At 39.2% G+C, this 19,151-nt stretch overlaps 1 protein-coding gene across 3 annotated transcripts in view; it reads left to right on the top strand.

Annotated features, from left to right (window-relative positions):
* Positions 1–19,151, top strand: part of KCNAB1 (potassium voltage-gated channel subfamily A member regulatory beta subunit 1) — a 437,512-nt gene that overhangs the window by 34,786 nt on the left and 383,575 nt on the right. The window lies entirely within an intron of this gene.

Raw genomic sequence — 19,151 nt, 5'->3', positions numbered from 1 at the left:
AGGCTGAAGTGGCAGCCAAAGGAAAGGCCTGATACCAGCTGGGTTCAGAGCAATGGGAGTATGGATTCTGGCTATAGCTTCTAGTGAAACCACTGTGGGAGGGGTGGGAGCTTCCAGAAAGATGCTGGTTCTCAGTGGGCTAGACGGAACATTTTTAGACAATGGATTTTGACCCAGTTGTCTTTTGACCCAATTGTCTTTAGTCATTTTCTTCTTCATGATATTCCTCTTAATTTGCCAAGGCAGAGAGATAGAAGCTCTGACAATTGTGGAGTGTGGGTGTAAAACGTGCAGCTTATTAAGTATCTAACCTCTCCGTTTATCATTTGAAGGGTTTGTAACAGGTCAGTGACTAACCCTGCTTTTGGAATTTTACGGCACTCTGTAACTCAGTGCATAGTGACAATACATGCATCTAGAAGCTGGTTATGGTTTCAGAGAAGAGCTATGATTACCTCCAGAGATGACCATTGTATAAGATGGGCACCTTTATACATAACTTTCCAAAGAGTTAGCTCTTGTTGTAACTTCTTTGTAACAGTCCATGCTAGCACTTCCTTACTCTACCTCTGTTTTTCCTTTTGGTGCACTTATTTGTTTATTTCTGTAGCATCTGTCTCTCTCATTGGAATGTGAATTCCAAAAGGGCAGGGATTTTATCTGTATAGTTAATTACTGCATTCCCAGAATCTGACATCTAGTGTAGAGCTCAATAAATATTTGCTGAATAAATAAATTATTAAGCAGGAGTCTAACAAATAAACCTTCAAGGTTCACTGGAGGACAAGCCGCTGAATATCAGGCACAGGGCACCACTTCACCAGGATCCATAGTGTCCCCACCACTCACTTCGTAACTTTCACTACGAAAAATCCAAGGTGTCCTTTTTTGAGATAGTGGTACTTGAGGATGGCATTGTTCTCATAGGAAATAGGTCCTTAAATCTTGGATTTTAAGATGCTTTGAAGTGACCATATCATACTCATCATGGCATAGCCCCCTGTATGTTTGTTATGTTTGTTTCTCCTGAGATATCCATCTTGTTTGACCTTGATTTGCTCATTTACTTCAATCATTCATTAAGTTTGTGATGGTTAATTTTGTGTCAGTTTGACTGGGCCACAGGGTGCCCAGACATTTGGTCAAACATTACTCTGCGTGTGTCTGTGAAGGTGTTTTTGCATGAAATTAACATTGGAATTATTGGACTGAGTAAAGCAGACTGCCCTCCCCGTTGTGGATGGGCGTCATCCAGTCATTTGAAGTTGAACAAAAACACTGACCTGCTGACCTCTCATGAGTAGGAGAGGAGGGTATTCCTTCTGTCTAATTGTTGGATCTGAGACATCAGTCTATTTCTGCTTTCGGAGATGAACTGAAACATCAGCTCTTCTTGAGTCAGGTCTTGAGCCTTCTGGCTTTTGGGTCCAAACTTACACCATTGACCCTCCTGATTCTCAGGCCTTCAGATTTGAACCAGAACTACACTATTGGCTCTCTCGCATCTCCAGCTTGCCAACTGCAGTTTTTGGGAGTTCTCAGCCTCCACAGTTTGCATGAGCCAGTTCCTTGTAATCAATCAGTCAGTCAGTCAATCCCTGTCTATCCATTTATCTATCAATTTGTCCATCTCATGTTAGTTGTGTTTATCTGGAAAGCTCTAAGTAACATAGATTTCTCATTGTTCTTTCCTCCACAAAGTTCTCTATGTGTCGCTGCCCAGCCCTATTCATAGTGGGGCCTTGAGTTTCCTTGACCAGAATGAGACACTCATTGCTTTCACTCAGTGTGAATTCCTGTTTCCACTTAGAGGTGGTGCTTTCTGAGGGAGGTTTAGCTGATTACAGCCTGACTAAGGTCACCAGAAGTAGTGAAGATGTCTAACACACTCATATTACAGAGCCATGGGCCTTTCCTTCTCCACTCCTCTTACCACAAGCTCTTCTTTCCCTTCCTACCAGTTGTCCCTCAATCCCACTGGCAAGTGCTCTTTAAGTTTACTCTTTTCCTCATTTCACATTTCCATCTTTCTTATTACGGCGGGGGGGGGGGGGGGGGGGGGGGGGGGAGGTCATCATCTCTTTATAGCAGCCAGCTGTCATCTTCCAAACTATGGGGAACAAATGTGGAGAGTTAGCTTACCTGTTGGGATTCCTAGCTGACTCATCCTCCTAGATAAATGCACCAGGGAATTTTCTATCTATTCAGTAATCGTGGATGAGTGTGGGTTCTGGTTAGACTTCTTGTTCTTGGTATAGATCAGACTTTCCCATCAACTATTTGGCCTACAACTGAAACACTCTTTTGCTGGTAATTAATAGTTGCAGGCTGGACCTTGGTGGTATCATCAGATCCATGGGTTTTCTTACTTAAGTCTGCCCTACTCTACCACTTTGGCAAGACCCTGACCCATTTGACTCAGTAAAGGTAGTCAGTGCTGCTGGGACTGGGCAATGGCAGTGGAAGGATCATGCGTTTCTACTTCAGAGGGTTGGTTATCTGCAGGAGCGTGGGTGAGACTCATTACAGTGGACAGAATCCAGCTATCTTCTTTCTGCCCCTTCTTCACAGGTACCTCTCCAAGAACCTTCCATTACTGACCTAATGTTCACCAGCTCTTGGGTTCTGGATCCTGTATAGGTTAAATATTTTCTCTAATGTGTCTCATGACTGTCTCATTTAAAGTGTTGGATAATCCAAAACACATTCTTCTTATACAAGATGGAAAAACAGGTTCATGCAGCCAAATTTACTAATGCATATTATATGATACACCGGTTACACTCTTTTTATAAAACTATTCTGTATGACCACTAGTCAAGCCTTGCTGGTTTTGGTACACTATCTAGTTTTACTGAACCATCTACCTATTTCTCCCCCCGCCCCCAACCACCCCTCACACAGATTCATCCAACAGCTCTCCGTTGAGTGCTCACCTTGAGTTAGGCTAAGTTCTCTGCTTTTTTAAGGATTTAATTCTAGTGGGGATGTGTCAGTTAATAAACAAAAATAAATAAATAAATAAAAATAAATAAAATATGTAATACTTCAGAAGGATAAATTCTCTGGAGAAACACAAAGCACAGAAGGAGGATGAGTATGTGTGCCAGGGAGCAGTTGCAATTTTAAGAAATGTAGCCAAGGAAGGCCTCACTGAGAAGACGGCTTTTGAATAAGTACCTGAAGGAGGTAGAAATGATAATCATTGAAGTTTCTGGGGAAAGAGTATTATAGACAGAGGGAACAGTATGTGCAAAAGCCCAGTGTGAAAGTCTGTAGAAAGAAACAAAAGCAGCCAATGTGTCAAAAGCAGAGGGAATGAATGGTAGAATAGTAAGAAATGATGTCAAGAAGGTAAAGGGGACAATTGCAAGTTCAGGAGGTCCTCAAGAACACTCTCAGTTTCAGTGATTCACTAGAAGGACTTGTAGAACTCAGAAAAGTCTTATGCTCATGGTCGTGGTTTATTATAACAAAAAGATACAGATTAAAATGAGCATCAGGAAAAGGTACCTAGGGGTAGGTCCAAGAGAACCAGGAATGGAGCTTCCAATTGTCCTCTCCCAGTGGAGTTGTGTGGATGGTGCTTATTTCCCTCAGGAACTGGGAAGCTTACCTGAACCTTGGTGTCCAGAGTTTTTATTTGGGTTTGGCCATGTAGACACAGCTGACTACCTGTGTGTTTGACCTTAGTCTCTGGCCCCTCTGGAGTTCAGTCTGATACAGTGTGTCCCAAGACTCCCACCATAAATTGAATACTTAGCCTAGACCATCTTGTGGGGTCTTAGGTCCCCTGATAAACAAAGACATTTTTATTGGTTAGGGCATTCCAAGGACTTAGAGGTTAACTCTCGGGAGTTGGGGGCAAGGAGCTAGATTTTTCTTCGGGCAAGATTAATTCTTTACTGCACAATAGACACATTGTACAAAAATGTGTAGGCCATTTTAAAGGTGTTGGCTTCTAGTCTGAGTGAGATGGAAGCTTTCGTGAATTCTGATCAAGGGTGTGACATGATTTGAATTATTTTTAAAAGGATTGTCTGAATGCTAAGTTGGGAAATAGGCTGAAAAGTAGAAGTAGAGTTACTGGTTAACCATACTTGCCCAGGAAAGTATTACCATAATTTCCCACAAAGAGGTAACAACTGCTTAAACCAGAATGGAAATGGTGAGAAGTAGTTGGATTCTGGATCTATTACAAGAGTACCATCAGGAGGATTTGAAAAATAAATGGATATGGTATGCAATAAAAGTAATAATCAAAGATGACTTTAAGCTTCTCAGCCCAGACAATTAGGACCAGCAAGTTGCCCTTAAATGAGACGAGAAAGACTGCAGGGGAATGGATCTTGAGGGAAGAAGAGTAGGAACTCAGTTTTTGGACAGGTTGGATCTAAATGCCTGTTAGAGAACAAAGGGAAAGTGTCAAGTTGATAAGAGTTTGAAGTTCTTGGGAGCAGTATGGGCTGGAGATTCACACTCAAAATATAAATATATAAATCTTGGAGTTGTCAGTCTAGTGTGAGAACATAAAGCCATGAGATAAGCAAGTAAGTGTAGAGAGAGATTATAACAAAAGCTCCAGGGCTACAGCCTAGGCTCTCCAATGTGAGGAGGTAGGAGAGATGAAGAGGAACCAGCAAAGGAGACTGACAGTGAATGTGCAGAAAGGCAGGAGAGAAACGAGAGTAGGGTGTCAGGATCAAACAAAAGAGGGAAAGATCACCTATGTTCAGTACTACTGCTAGGTCAAGTAAGGTGAGGACTGGGAGAAGACCATTGGATGTAGGAACATGGAGCCCACTATTTATAAGAGCAGAGAGAAAAATGTATCTTACTTTATACACAGCACTAGGCTTGACAGGAGAAAGCAAAGACCCATATATGCATGTAGGAACATTTTAAAATTTAATTCCGAACTCCTACTTAACAGAACTCTGACTACCATCCATTGAGCAGCATCTCTGAATTTCCTCCTACTTATGAACATATAGAAAAAAATCATAAGAAATTGGCCCTACCTATAAGCAGAATACAGAAAGGTTTTCCACAAATGATGATGCTTATAAAGCTGGATTCTTAAAAATAATACTCATAAGTTATCTATGTTTGTCTCATGAAACAGCATCTCTGTCCCCTGATTGAGAGTAGAAAGACATTGTGCTCTTATTCTACTGTATATTTTAAACTATAGTGTTCCCTTTGTTTTGACAACTGGAGATGTCCCTTTATAGGTTATAAACTTGCATTTAAATTAATTTTGTTATGTTTTATTCAGGAATTCTATTTGCTTGAGGTGTGTATGTGTATGTGTGTGTAGAATGTTCCACATCAATTAAATCTTTTATATTGACCCATGGTTCAATTTTTCAGTGAAAATACAAACTTATGCTTAACAATCAAAATGGATACCATTAAACTATAAAAGTCACAACAAAAAGAACACGATGAAAAACACACAAGTATTAGCAGTTGTTATTTTTAGGCATTAGAAAGGTGGATTATTTTTTCCCTCTCCTCTATTCCAAATGCATGTGTATTACTATAATAAAACGGCCAAAGAATACAATTAAAACAAAATCTAGCGTTCTATTAGATTTTAAGAATTTAGGATCTATGGTTTTGAAGTTCTTTTTGAGATAAGGTGAGATAGCTTAGATCTAAAACCAAAACAAGTATTAGGATTCATTTGTCACATCTCTACTGAGGTTTACAAATAAATACTCTTATGCTGAAATTAACCAGGAGAAAAATTTGGGCTCTCATGTAAACAAGACACTGAAATGCATTCTATCAAAGTGCTTCTATTTTACAGATAACCTTGGATCGTACAGACTATTTTTTTATCGTATATAACTTGTTTTTTTGCAAGTAACAGAAAACCTAACACAAACTGGCTTATATACTAAAGGAAACTTACTGGCTCACCCAACTGAACAGTCCAGAGGTAGGGAAAAACTTCAGATTTAAGATGCAAACAATGTGGACAGGACTCTGTTTCTTTTTCTCTGCATCTGTGGACTTTCTTTCTTGATAATGGCTTCACTCTCAGCTCCACATGGTGGGTCTGTGGCAGCTTCAAGCCTTCCTCTCATCTGCAATATGGCATGTGGCTGATAACTCTCAGGGTTACACCCTACCTCATTCACTCCCAGAAGGAAAAAGCAAAGGCACCTTTTATTTCCCAGAAGCTCTGACTTATGATTCTCTAGTTTTGATTGGCTTCATTGTTCATCTCGGAACCACTGACCTTGTCTGGGAGATGAGAGAAGCTGAATGACTTCTGTAGCTTCTGTGCTCAACCCCTCCTAAGCTGCCTGATTGAGAATGAAGACTCAGAATACTCTTGGTGGGAGAAGAGGGGAGTAGTTTGTGGTGAGGCAACCTACATATGTCCACCACTCCCTCTAATGATTGAGTCTGGAGGGCACAGATGTTTGATGAGCTAATGTTGTGGTAAACTCATGGTAGTGAAGATTCCAGGTGTCCAATCATCTGGAAATTGGGAATGACACTACTCTACTGCTACCTAGTTGTGTGTTGTTTCTATTTCTGGAGCTTTGTGTCTTATTCTTAGCTTTCTTCTTGCTTTAAAACTCGGACTTCTTAGGGGCAGGGGAATATTTTCCTCTATTAATCTATGTACCAAGTGATTTGTTCTGCTTAGTTACATGACTAAAATGAGCAGAAATCTTGTCTCATCTAACTAAAAGTAAGAAGAGAAACTGACTTTAAATGATATTTAATTTAGCAAGGAAAGTAATGCATTTTTAATAAGGAACACATTAAAAACTCATAAAGTATTTTATTTATAAGGCGGTTAGCCTCCCCTTGCCCATTGTTCCAATAAATACCATTAAGTTTCATCAACTCTTCAGTAAGTACAATTATACAAGTGCCACATTTCATTTTGCATTTGATTATGGCAGTGCCGCTCCACATATTATTCTTTGTATGTGAAGACTAAGTACACAGATTTTTAGAATCTGAGGAGATATTAGGAATAATTTTGCATACCCCGTCCCACTAACTAATTTTACAAATAAGTTTTCTGAGGCTTGAAGAAGTTAAGCAACCTGCTAATAGTCACATAGATGGTTTGCTACCCTAGTTAAGAGTCTAATCAAAGGCTTTTGATCCACCAGTTTTCTCTTTGCACAATAGGATTAAGAGTTGTTAAATCAACAAGATTCACTGAGCACCAGCTGTGCCCTGGGCAATATCACTGAGTTGACGACAGTGAAAGACATAGTTCCTTCTCTAAAGAAATTCTAAGAGCAGTCCAGTAGAAGAAAAAGCCATGACAATCAGATAGTTAGAGTCTGGCATAATACATATAATATTGCTTTTAAAAACATAACATAGTAGAGCAAGTGATTAATGCTCTCTTGATAGTCAGGGATGACTTCTTAGAGGCAGAAAATCATTCACAGGGTTTTGAAGGATGGATAAGAGTTCAACAAGTGGCCTAAGACTAGAAGAGAATTTGATGTAGAGGAAACAGCATGTCTGAAGGCCCAAGAGGTAGGGAACCAAGACGATGGTAATAAGCAAAAGTAGAGACAGGCAGATCTGGACTAAATGCTTGTTTTAAGTCTTGCTAGGTGAGTGACTATACCATTTAAGTATCCTTTATGAATATTGACTTGTTTGCATCAGAAGTAGAAATAACAATACCTATCCCATAGGGTTTGGAGAAGATTAAATAATAGAACAACTATAAAACACATAATATAGTAGGAAGCAGGTAGCCACTCTTCTCCATCTCCTCCTCCTCCTCCTCTTTCTCCTTGCTCTCATCCCACCCCTCAACCCTTCTGGTGAAGAGAGTGTTAGGAGATGAGGTTAAGAGGCAGGGAAGGAAGAGATCAGTGGAGGTCTTCGAAGCTGGCCATGAGAAACTGTTGAAGGATTCTTAGGTAAGAAGTGACAAGATCAAACTGCCGTCCAAAAAAGATAATACTGGAAGATCTGTGCATAGGAAACTGATAGGAAGTGATTTGAATAATCTAGATGAGAGAGCTTGAAGATGAGTAACAGCAGTAGAATGGAAAGGAGAGGAAAGCATGGATCGAGAGACATTGGGGAAGTTAAATTAGCAGGATGTGTTTTGCATAGCTTTGTTCACTGCATTCGGGCTTTCATTTTCACACATACATTAAGAGGTTGTCTAGAAGGGAAAATGCTCATTGATCTAATTAGGCCTGGAGGTAGTCACTGTGGCATGAAGGAAGGAGGTGGAAGGGCAGAACTCTGCAGCAACTGTAGCTGCTTTTGGCTCTTATGTCTTTAAAATGCTTCTACAGAATCACTTAAATCGTCCTCTTATTCTTATTCACATGAAAGGAAATCTCAGAGAGAGCCCTTGAACTAGAAAATCTTTTCTTTCTTTTCTGACTTTAAAGCAACTCCTTAAACCACTCCATTTCTGAGGCAATTATCTCTTCACTACAATTTATTAACTGAGAGTAACCTCAAATCCTTTGCTTTTAAGCAGCGCAAAACCTTCCTCCAAGGCTGTGTCTGCCCTTTAAGATGTATTAAAGGGCCCAGAGAGGGTAGGCCTGGCCTCTGGGGGTGCTCACCAAATCCTGTGGATCAACTGCATTACCTCCCTGCCTCCATCATTCACCGTGTACTTCCTTTTAAAAACCCTGTGGTCTTTACCACATGTTTGTTTTTCTTATTTCACAATGGTTTTTTTTTTTTTTTTTTTTATACTTTAAGTTCTAGGGTACATGTGCATAACGTGCAGGTTTGTTACATATGTATACATGTGCCATGTTGGTGTGCTGCACCCATCAACTCATCAGCACCCATCAATTCATCATTTATATCAGGTATAACTCCCCAATGCAATCCCTCCCCCCTTCCCCTCCCCATGATAGGCCCCAGTGTGCGATGTTCTCCTTCCCGAGTCCAAGTGAGCTCATTGTTCAGTTCCCACCTATGAGTGAGAACATGCGGTGTTTGGTTTTCTCTTCTTGTGATAGTTTGCTAAGAATGATGGTTTCCAGCTGCATCCATGTCCCTACAAAGGACGCAAACTCATCCTTTTTTATGGCTGCATAGTATTCCATGGTGTATATGTGCCACATTTTCTTAATCCAGTCTGTCACTGATGGACATTTGGGTTGATTCCAAGTCTTTGCTATTGATTATTTCACAATGGTTTTAATGACCCCGTTTATTGATGACCTAACTGAAAGATGGAATAATTTGTTCACACCCACAAACCACTCCCATCCAGCCCCCAACACTCCAGAGGACGGACGTCAAGAAAAAGAATGTAGTTATCTGACATTTGTGATAGGCTCAGCTAACAGGGAGTTTCCCCTCACTCTTCCTCATTCCATTTCATGCGATTTTGGATCTAAGTAGTAATTCAGTTTTGTTCATATTTTCTTTTTGAATATAGATAGCTGTCTATATATTTTTAAAATATTTTAATTCTACCCACATATGGGTTTCTGCATAATCTGTGAAGGCTGGTCCACATAAGCAAAGTATTGTGACTTTACACTTTATATAAAATAACTGGTTTTTGACTTGTCTACAAAATACTTATGTATGTGAGCTCAGATGAAAATGAAGAATTATTGACAAGGCATCTTAGTTTTTATCCATATAGCATGTTTTGCTTACGTTAAAAACAAAACCAAAACCGAAAACTACTCACATAACATTCTTAAATATAACGTGGTTTTGAATCTTTTGGTCTAGATATTGAAAGCATTCTAAGAATTCACAAGACTTTAGAATAAACATTCAGAACACTGTGCATGGGATGCCTGATTTTTAGGATTGGGCACATAACAGCCTTTGAAGAACTCACATCTGAAATGCTTTCATACTTGAAATCATAGAATGGCTTTCTAAACATTGCCTATGGCCATATTGAATAGAAAGTATTTAGGACATATTTATACTGGATTTTAAAAAAAATTTTTAGTAAGGAGGACAGAGAAAATGGTAGCAATATCACTATACCTGTTTATTTTTTGTGCATTATGTGAATCTGATGTTTCTTCCCATTGTAGATCTGTCAATTATAATGATTTTGACCACCTGCTATGTGGAAAATATTCTGCTAGACACAAGTTAAAACTAACTAGGTCTCAAAACAGAACCTTCCATTAATTCGTTGCCTTCAGTCTCCTTACTCCTGATGGTCTTGAGAGAACAGTTGTCTTATTTTCATTGTATGTTCCGCTGGATTTTGAGGTTGGAGAGAATCACAGATGTTAAGAAATGGAGTCTCTTGCTTAAAAAGGATAAAGTGGCTGCTAGCATCTCTCATAGACCTGTGATGTCTCTGAAATTCCTTCAGATATTTTCTACTGATGACTCAAAGTGAGGCCATTTGCCAGCCAGCATCATGACATCTTCAGTAACTCTTACATTTGGTTATTTTTAAAAAAAACACCAAAGAGCTTGACCCTGGGACAGCCTGGGGAGAAATCTGCCCACCCTGCCGGCTCCAAATGAGTGAAAACCACTCTTCACCTCCTTCATTTGATTAGCTGCTTCAAATTTACACCGAAGGAAGCAAAAATCCTCATTGACTCAATACTTGTTTTAGACAAAAATAAGATCAGAAAAACAGGGGAGACCATTTCACAAAGCCAATTATATAATTCACAAAACTTCGGTGCTCTGAAGTCCATAACTAATTGCAGAGGAATTATAATAAGGTAGTTTAGAAAATTACTTTTAAAACTCAAGTTTCGGTGTGGTTTATTGAACAGTATTTGAAAGTAAGATTCACACTATGCTATCCTATATGGTAGCCACTAGTCACATGTAGCTAATTTAAGTTAACATAATAGTAAATTAAAAATTCAGTTCCTCAGTGGCATTACCCATATTTCAAGTGCTCAATACCCATATGAGGTTAGTGGCTACTGTGCTGGACAGCGCAGATATAAAACAGCCTCATCATCCAATAAAAGAGATGGGGATTATAAAATACAACTCAAGGCAAAAATCTCAGATTCAGCATCCTTAAGGTTGTCTTTGTTTTATGGAATTTTTTTTTTTTAGGTTTCCCGGTGAGCTATGGCACTTAAAAAATGCCACATAGTCCCCTTACCTGGAGTCATGCCAGGCAGTGGGACCTCTGGTTGTTACCCAATGTCAACCTCATGGTAAATGTGTAGGAGTTATGATCAGTAAGGATCAGATTACTACCTGGCAGTGCAGTTGAGTTAGTAACTTGTAAATAAAACTCAGTTATGGGAAAGATGTCAGGACATACGTACCTCACCAAAAAACATTTTGATGTATGTTCTTCTGTATATTCAGCTATTATTCAAGTTACTGAGAAGCATCATGGTCTTGGTGATTAAATTTCTACAATGAGCATATTCCTGGTGCCAGCTGAATCTTATGATAAGAGATATATGAATTTTGTCTTTATTCTTGTTGATTCATTTCCAGCCATAACCTTTTGCTGGGTGTAAACACAGATGAAGTAGCACTTTTAAGTCAACTTTTATCTTGTTAATTTATTACCCTTTGTGGCAATGGCAAAATTTGTACAGAATTATAAATCAAGTCCAAATGTTGCACGGATACCATGGCATGAAGATTCATTTAGTGTGGATACAACCTTGATGATCTACAAGGTGATTCATTGCTTTTTATCCTGTCTTCCAACTGAGGAGTTGGATGCTGGTGCATACTAATGTACAGAAGTTAATGCTAGGCATCAAGACTGCAAAGTCTTGCATGTTATCCTTCTCAGTCCTAACTGTTTCTCAACCCACTGGCTACAGGGAGTGGTGCCTTTCAGAATCAATTACGTAAACACAGTGAATTAATCTGTGTAATATGAAGAATAACTTGCCCTCCCTCCTCCCCTCTGCCTGTTGATGGTTTGCCTAACTTTATAGTTTAGATGTGACTAAATAAGAAAGGCAGAAAATGTGAGGTGAATGCTTGAGAGAATAAGAGAGCATTACACCTTTCAAAGTGCTTTCACGATATATTATACCCCATTTGATCCTCACATCATTCTGTATACAAGCAGAGAAGGTTTTAGATGTTACAAATGAGGCCACTGTCTTGAGAAGAATTGATCACTTTTCCATCAGTGTCCCATTGGCTTCATTCCTCCCTACGTGCCCCTGTTTTTAATTATTTGTGTGCAGGACCATCTCTTTCACTAGACTTGAAGCTGCCTGCAGGGAGAGACCACGTTCTTATTCATTTTGTTTTCCTGGCAAATAGTGTGATGCCTGGTGCATCAGCTATTTATTTGCCCAGAAGAAAGGCAAATGTAACACAAAAGATCTATAAAGGAATTATGATGTTTGTTCAGGGAGAAAAACAGGCTGGATTTTGTTAGTTTGGGTGTTTTCCCTGCCCAAATTGAGAAAGATGTTGTTTAGCCTGGTCTGGGCTTCAGTACCAGTGATGGAGATCTAGGGCTCAGGACTCTTTTTACAATATGTTTCTCATTAAAATTTTCTCTTCTTTTTATACCACTGTGCTTTATTTTAAGACACTCCATCTCTTTTTGTAGTCAGCCCAGCAAAAGGGAAAATAAATTTTACTTGCATTCAGAATAGAAATGGATTACAAGTGCTTAAATAGGAAGAATTGAAAAGCTGTACTGCTGTTTACATTTTTGTTCCTGGGGATGATGTCTAAAATGCTTTTTATGTTGAAAGAAGATCCTAATGAAAGCAAGTAAGTGAGTAGAGCATTATAACTGCCATGTAAACGGGACTATAAACAGAAATGGAGTGGTGAGTTTGCTGCTCACTGATGGACCCAGGCCTGTGATGTTGTGTGTGGTCAGTGGATGTGCAGTTTGCAGACCTGCACCAAAGGTCTTGTTCTGTGCTCAGCCTGGCAATTTGACAGAAGAGGGAGGCAGAGCTTAGATGGACAAAGCAGAGGACACTGAAGAAGGGAGGAGTCTTCACAATCAGCATTACTGTGTTTCATACCCCTAACTACTAAAATATAGCATGAAGTTTTACTCCATTGATCAACACCTTAATTTGCTTACAAATATTTTATATTATATTGCCTTTCTCTTCTAAGGAAATGATGTTTTGTTATAGTTAATGTTTTAATTCGTATTTATCGTTAACATTATATCTGTATTGTGGCTTTATTCCCTTTTGTTCTTCTGAGCTATCCTGGTTTTTCTTTTCAGTGTAAATAATTAGTTATCACTTTTCAAATGTAAATGATTCATTCTCACCATTTTGAATCTCCTTGAACTGGGGACTTGTTTACTGTGTTTTCACAAGGGCTCCTCTCCCTTCTTGTTGGATCACAAAGTACTTCCTGGAAGGTGTGTAAGGGATTCTAAGGCTGTGCTTATGTGCAAAAGAAAGCCCTTTGCGATGTTGGGAACTGAGGTGTGTGAATCACCTGATTTCTGGCTGGAGCTTGGGCCCCTCATTTTTTCCATGTTCAAATGTTCAGTGAACATTTATATATTACAAGAGAAAGAGAAAAACGGCCTTACTTAATATGCCATGATAAACAGCAGAAGTAAGGAGAAAGACTAATGACTCAGATGATATGCTGGGCTTTACTGTTAAGTGTAGTGTTGAAAATAATTCTCAGTGTCATGCCATGGGTGCATGTGCTGCCTCATCTGCAGCACATCTCTTTTTTCTGAAAGTCCCAAGGTCTGTGGAGGCACACGCTCAGTTTTTAGTACATAAAAAGGCTCTAGAAATCTTATCTTTTAAAAGGAACAGGGGAGCAGAGGATGCATTTAAAAACAAACAGTAATATAAGGACCTATAAAGAAACTGTGTAATAGTACTAGAGAGATACTAACAAATTAAGATTGAACACGCAATCCCAAAATAAATGTAAACATGTTATCTTTATCATTGTGCTAGAAAAATTAAATAATGTATATATACACACACACACACAGGCAATATATGGTATACTTTAAAACAGTCTTTATTCGTGAAAATCAGCAAGATCCCTGTGGTTCTTATATGAGTTTAAATCTTTTAAAGCATATCCAGATTTCATTTGTTGGCTGTTTGTAAACATTTTCTTTGCTTTTGTGGTAGTAACACTATTGTACAGACTGTTTCAACTAAATTTCTAGTGGAACAGGTAGATAGAGAGAATGTATGGAGTGAATAAATTGGTCAACAATTTTATGATAAGGGATTGTATTCCATTTAAGCATCTCCCCTTCTAATAAAATTCTCCTAGATGATTGGGCTTTTTTTTTTTATTATTATACTTTAAGTTATAGGGTACATGTGCACAACATGCAGGTTTATTACGTATGTATACATGTTCCATGTTGGTGTGCTGCACCCATTAACTCGTCATTTACATTAGGTATATCTCCTGATGCTATCCCTCCCCCCTACACCCTCCCCACAATAGGACCTGGTGTGTGATGTTCCCCTTCCTGTGTCCAAGTGATCTCATTGTTCACTTCCCACCTATGAGTGAGAACATGCGGTATTTGGTTTTCTGTTCTTGCGATAGTTTGCTGAGAATGATGGTTTCCAGCTGCGTCCATGTCCCTACAAAGGACGCAAACTCATCCTTTTTTATGTCTGCATAGTATTCCATGGTGTATATGTGCCACATTTTCTTAATCCAGTCTGTCACTGGTGGACATTTGGGTTGATTCCAAGTCTTTGCTATTGTGAATAGTGCTGCAATAAACGTACGTGTTCATGTGTCTTTATAGCAGCATGACTTATAATCCTTTGGGTATATCCCCAGTAATGGGATGGCTGGGTCAAATGGTATTTCTAGTTCTAGATCCTTGAGGAATCGCCACACTGTTTTCCACAATGGTTGAATTAGTTTACAGTCCCACCAACAGTGTAAAAGTGTTCCTATTTCTCCATATCCTCTCCAGCATCTGTTGTTTCCTGACTTTTTAATGATCGCCATTCTAACTGGTGTGAGATGGTATCTCATTGTGGTTTTGATTTGCATTTCCCTGATGGCGAGTGACGATGAGCATTTTTTCATGTGTCTGTTGGCTGTATGAATGTCTTCTTTTGAGAAGTGTCTGTTCATATCCTTTGCCAAAACCCTAGAAGAAAACCTAGGTAATAACATTCAAGACGTAGTCATGGGCAAGGACTTCATGTCTAAAGCACCAAAAGCAATGGCAACAAAAGCCAAAATTGACAAAAGGGATCTAATTAAACTAAAGAGCTTCTGCACAGCAAAAGAAACTATCATCAGAGTGAACAGGCAACCTACAGAATGGGAGAAAATTTTTGCAATCTACTCATCTGACAAAGGGCTAATATCCAGAACCTATAAAGAACTCAATCAAATTTACAAGAAAAAAACTAACAACCCCATCAAAAAGTGGGCAAATGATTGGGCTTTTCATGTAAGATTTGTGAAGGCTTTTTAGGATTTGTAGGAACCAGCTTATGTTTATAGTGGTTTAGTATGGCAGGACATTTGAAGTCATCCTGGACATGGGCACCTCTTGGTTGTGCTAGACTGTCCCTGAAGGGCAACAAGTCTCCATCCCTGACCAGTGCTGCTCTAGAAGTCCAGCACCCTACTCTGGCCCCAATAAGACAGAGTCCATGGGACCCCAGGGATGTGCCCAGCTATCTGCATCCCCTTTCTGCACCACCATCTCTACATACCCAGAATCCTGGTATTCCCTCGCTGAATGACTTACACAGCCTCTTTAGATCTCTTCCTCTAAGAGTGGACAATGCCCCAGACCACAGGTGGCCAAGCTTGAGGGTGTGGATGTGTGGGCTGGTATGTCTATCAGACGGTGGCGTGTGAGACTTTTTGCAAGGGCCGAAGGAGTAGGGAATGGAAAAGGAGGGGATTCCATCTACAGTTATGAGGCATGAGCTGGTCCCCAAGCCACACCCACTACATGACAGTGGCAATACAGTTATGGTTATGATCAAATCACTTCTGGAAATTTCTGAAATAACCTCTGGGAAGCAACAGTGCTACTATTTTGAGCAAGAACATTGGGTTTCTTTTTTTAACAGATAAGCTTTCTCTGAAGATGACCTAAAACAAACCCCAAGGGTTTGACAACATCAATAGAATAAAAATACCATTTTTAAAGGTGCTTGCTTTGAAGAAAAACTCACTGACATATACAAAATATATGTTTATTGAAAACGGCCAGTTTCAACAAACTTTTTTAACAACAATAACAACAAAAAAAAGTGGAGATTGAGATCGAATTTAAAGATTTTTGTAATATAAGGTGATATGGGGTAGGATATTCAGCCAAGAGTCAGAGAAACCGTGCTTTAGTTCTAGCATTTTCATGGAACAGCTGACTTATTTGGGGCACAGCCTCTTAGGATCTCATATTTGATATCTATTAAATGAGAGGGGTTGGACAGAATGCTCTCTACACTTTCTTGTATGTTTGAAAGTCCTGGGTTGGGCATGGTGGCTCACGCCTATAATCCCAGCACCTTGGGAGGCTGAGGTGGATGGACTGCTTAAGCGCAGGAGTTAGAGACCAGCCTGGGCAACATGGTGAAACTCTGTCTCTACAAAACATACCAGAATTAGCCAAGTGTGGTGGTGCACACCTGTTGTCTGAGCTACTTAGGAGACTGAGGTGGGAGGATAGCATGAACCCGGGATGTGGAGGATAGCATGAAGTTGCAGTGAACTGAGATCATGCCACTGCACTCCAGCCTGGGTAAAAGAGTGTGATTCTGTCCCTCCACCCCACCCCCCAAAAAGTAAGTCCTGAATGTGTAAAAACCATGTTCTCTATTAGCTATACAGCGTATAAAGTATTTATCGAACCAAAGATACTATCAATTGAAGGGTGCACCATTAATTTGTGTACTGTTAAGAGAGAGACACACTACCTATTATCATTTAAAGAGACAACAATAAGAATACTGTTTTAAAATTTAAAAAATTTAGAAGACTGTAGGAAGCATTCCAGTTTAGATGTGTGTAAATATAAAAAAGTATATCTTAGAGTCTCTAATACATAGTGATTGTTATTTTATTCATCTAAATATTTTTCACAGAGTCTTGCATAGTACCTACCATATCTAATAAAAAATCTATGTATTCATTCAACAAATGAATATAAATTTGGTCCTTATTGTATGTTAAGCAATACAACATGGATACATCAAAATGTACTGAATAATGGAATTTTAGAAGTATATTTGCTTTTGTAACATCAACGTGCACATGAAGCTAGTGATGCAGTTGAGAAATCAGCTCAAGAAAACAATGAGATTTTTCTTTTTAGAACAGCAGAATTACCAAAAACTTGATCTCTAATGTAGACATTTACTCCAAAGAAATTTGTACTGAGAAATGGGAGGTAGATAAACAAGAGTCTCAGATCAGTTTCTTAGTCATCCAGGGACTTCTGTTACTTCTTTCACATTCTGTAAAGATCTTGTTGAAAGAACCACTTCCTGCCTCCGTGACTCTGATGAAGATGTTCTTTCAGCTGTAATTTCTTTTCCAGTAGAAATAAGGCAAGGGATGACTTGTCTATGAACACTTTGATACTATATCATATGAAATAATTTTATATAATTTATTATTGTAATTTACTGTTAAATGGATTTTTTTACATTTAAGAAATCTTCATATCATCCACTTGTATCTAATAGTATCTGAAGACATAAATAAGCTCCTAAAAGCAACATTTTTTAAAGGAATATTTCCCTGATAAGCTCTCCCTCACTGTCAGAATCTTGAGTGCAACAAACGACAAATAAAGCTCATTTACCCTCAATATCTTTATCTACAAGGGATATTATGCTGAAGACTTTAGGAAAATGGCAAAATAATGAGTTGAAATGCTTGAGCTCAATCTATATAATGGAAACCATATGCAATGTTATGCAGTGATTTTAAGCCTAATTATATACAACAGTGATGTTTGGACCCTCCTCAGGAAGGAACTGGCAAGAAGTGTAGTCCAGAATGACTGAAAGAACAGTTTTTGTTCTTGTTCTCTTTGGATTTCCCTTCTTGAGCCGTTCTTGCCTTATGGACTATCAGGGTATTTCTATTTGGTCTTTTTTTTTTTTTTTTTGAGACGGAGTCTTGCTGTGTCGCCCAGGCTTGAGCGCAGGCGTGATCTGGGCTCACTGCAAGCTCTGCCTTCCGGGTTCATGCCATTCTCCCACCTCAGCCTCCGAGTAGCTGGGACTACAGGCGCCCGCCACCACGCCCGGCTAATTTTTTGTATTTTTAGTAGAGACGGGGTTTCACCGTGTTAGCCAGGATGGTCTTGATCTCCTGACCTCGTGATCCGCCCGCCTCCGCCTCCCAAAGTGCTGGGATTACAGGCTTGAGCCGCCGCGCCCGGCCTCTATTTGGTCTTTAATATGGCTTGGCGTTTATTTGATTCTTCTCTCTTTCCTTCTTTATTAGTCTTGCTAGTGGTCTATTTTGTTGATCTTTTCAAAAAACCAGTTCCTGGATTCATTGATGTTTTGAAGAGTTTTTTTTGTCCGTATCTTCTTCAGTTCTGCTTGATCTTACTTACTTCTTGCCTTCTGTTAGCTTTTGAGTGTGTTTTCTCTTGCTTCTCTAGTTCTTTTAATTGTGATGTTAGGGTGTCGATTTTAGATCTTTCCTGCTTTCTCCTGTGGGCATTTAGTGCTATAAATTTCCCTCTACACACTGCTTTAAATGTGTCCCAGAGATTCTGGTATGTTGTGTCTTTGTTCTCATTGGTTTCAAAGAACATCTTTATTTCTGCCTTCATTTTGTTATTTACCCAGTAGTCATGCAAGAGCAGGTTGTTCAGCTTCCATGTAGTTGTGCGGTTTTTGAGTGAGTTTCTTAATCCTGAGTTCTAATTTGATTGCACTGTGATCTGAGAGACAGTTTGTTATGATTTTGGTTCTTTTGCATTTGCTGAAGAATGCTTTACTTCCAACTATGTGGTCAATTTTGAAAAAGTGTGATGTGGTGCTGAGAAGAATGTATATTCTGTTGATTTGGGGTGCAGAGTTCTGTAGATGTCTATTAGGTCTGCTTGGTGCAGAGCTGAGTTCAATTCCTGGATATCTTTTTTAACTTTCTGTCTCATTGATCTGTCTAAAATGTTGACAGTGGGGTGTTAAAGTCTCCCATTATTATTGTGTGGGAGTCTAAGTCTCTTTGTAGGTCTCTAAGGACTTACTTTATGAATCTGG

The sequence above is a fragment of the Piliocolobus tephrosceles genome, chromosome 2 (assembly GCF_002776525.5).
Source record: "Piliocolobus tephrosceles isolate RC106 chromosome 2, ASM277652v3, whole genome shotgun sequence".
NCBI lineage: Eukaryota > Metazoa > Chordata > Mammalia > Primates > Cercopithecidae > Piliocolobus > Piliocolobus tephrosceles.
This window is presented reverse-complemented; position numbering and strand designations above follow the sequence as displayed.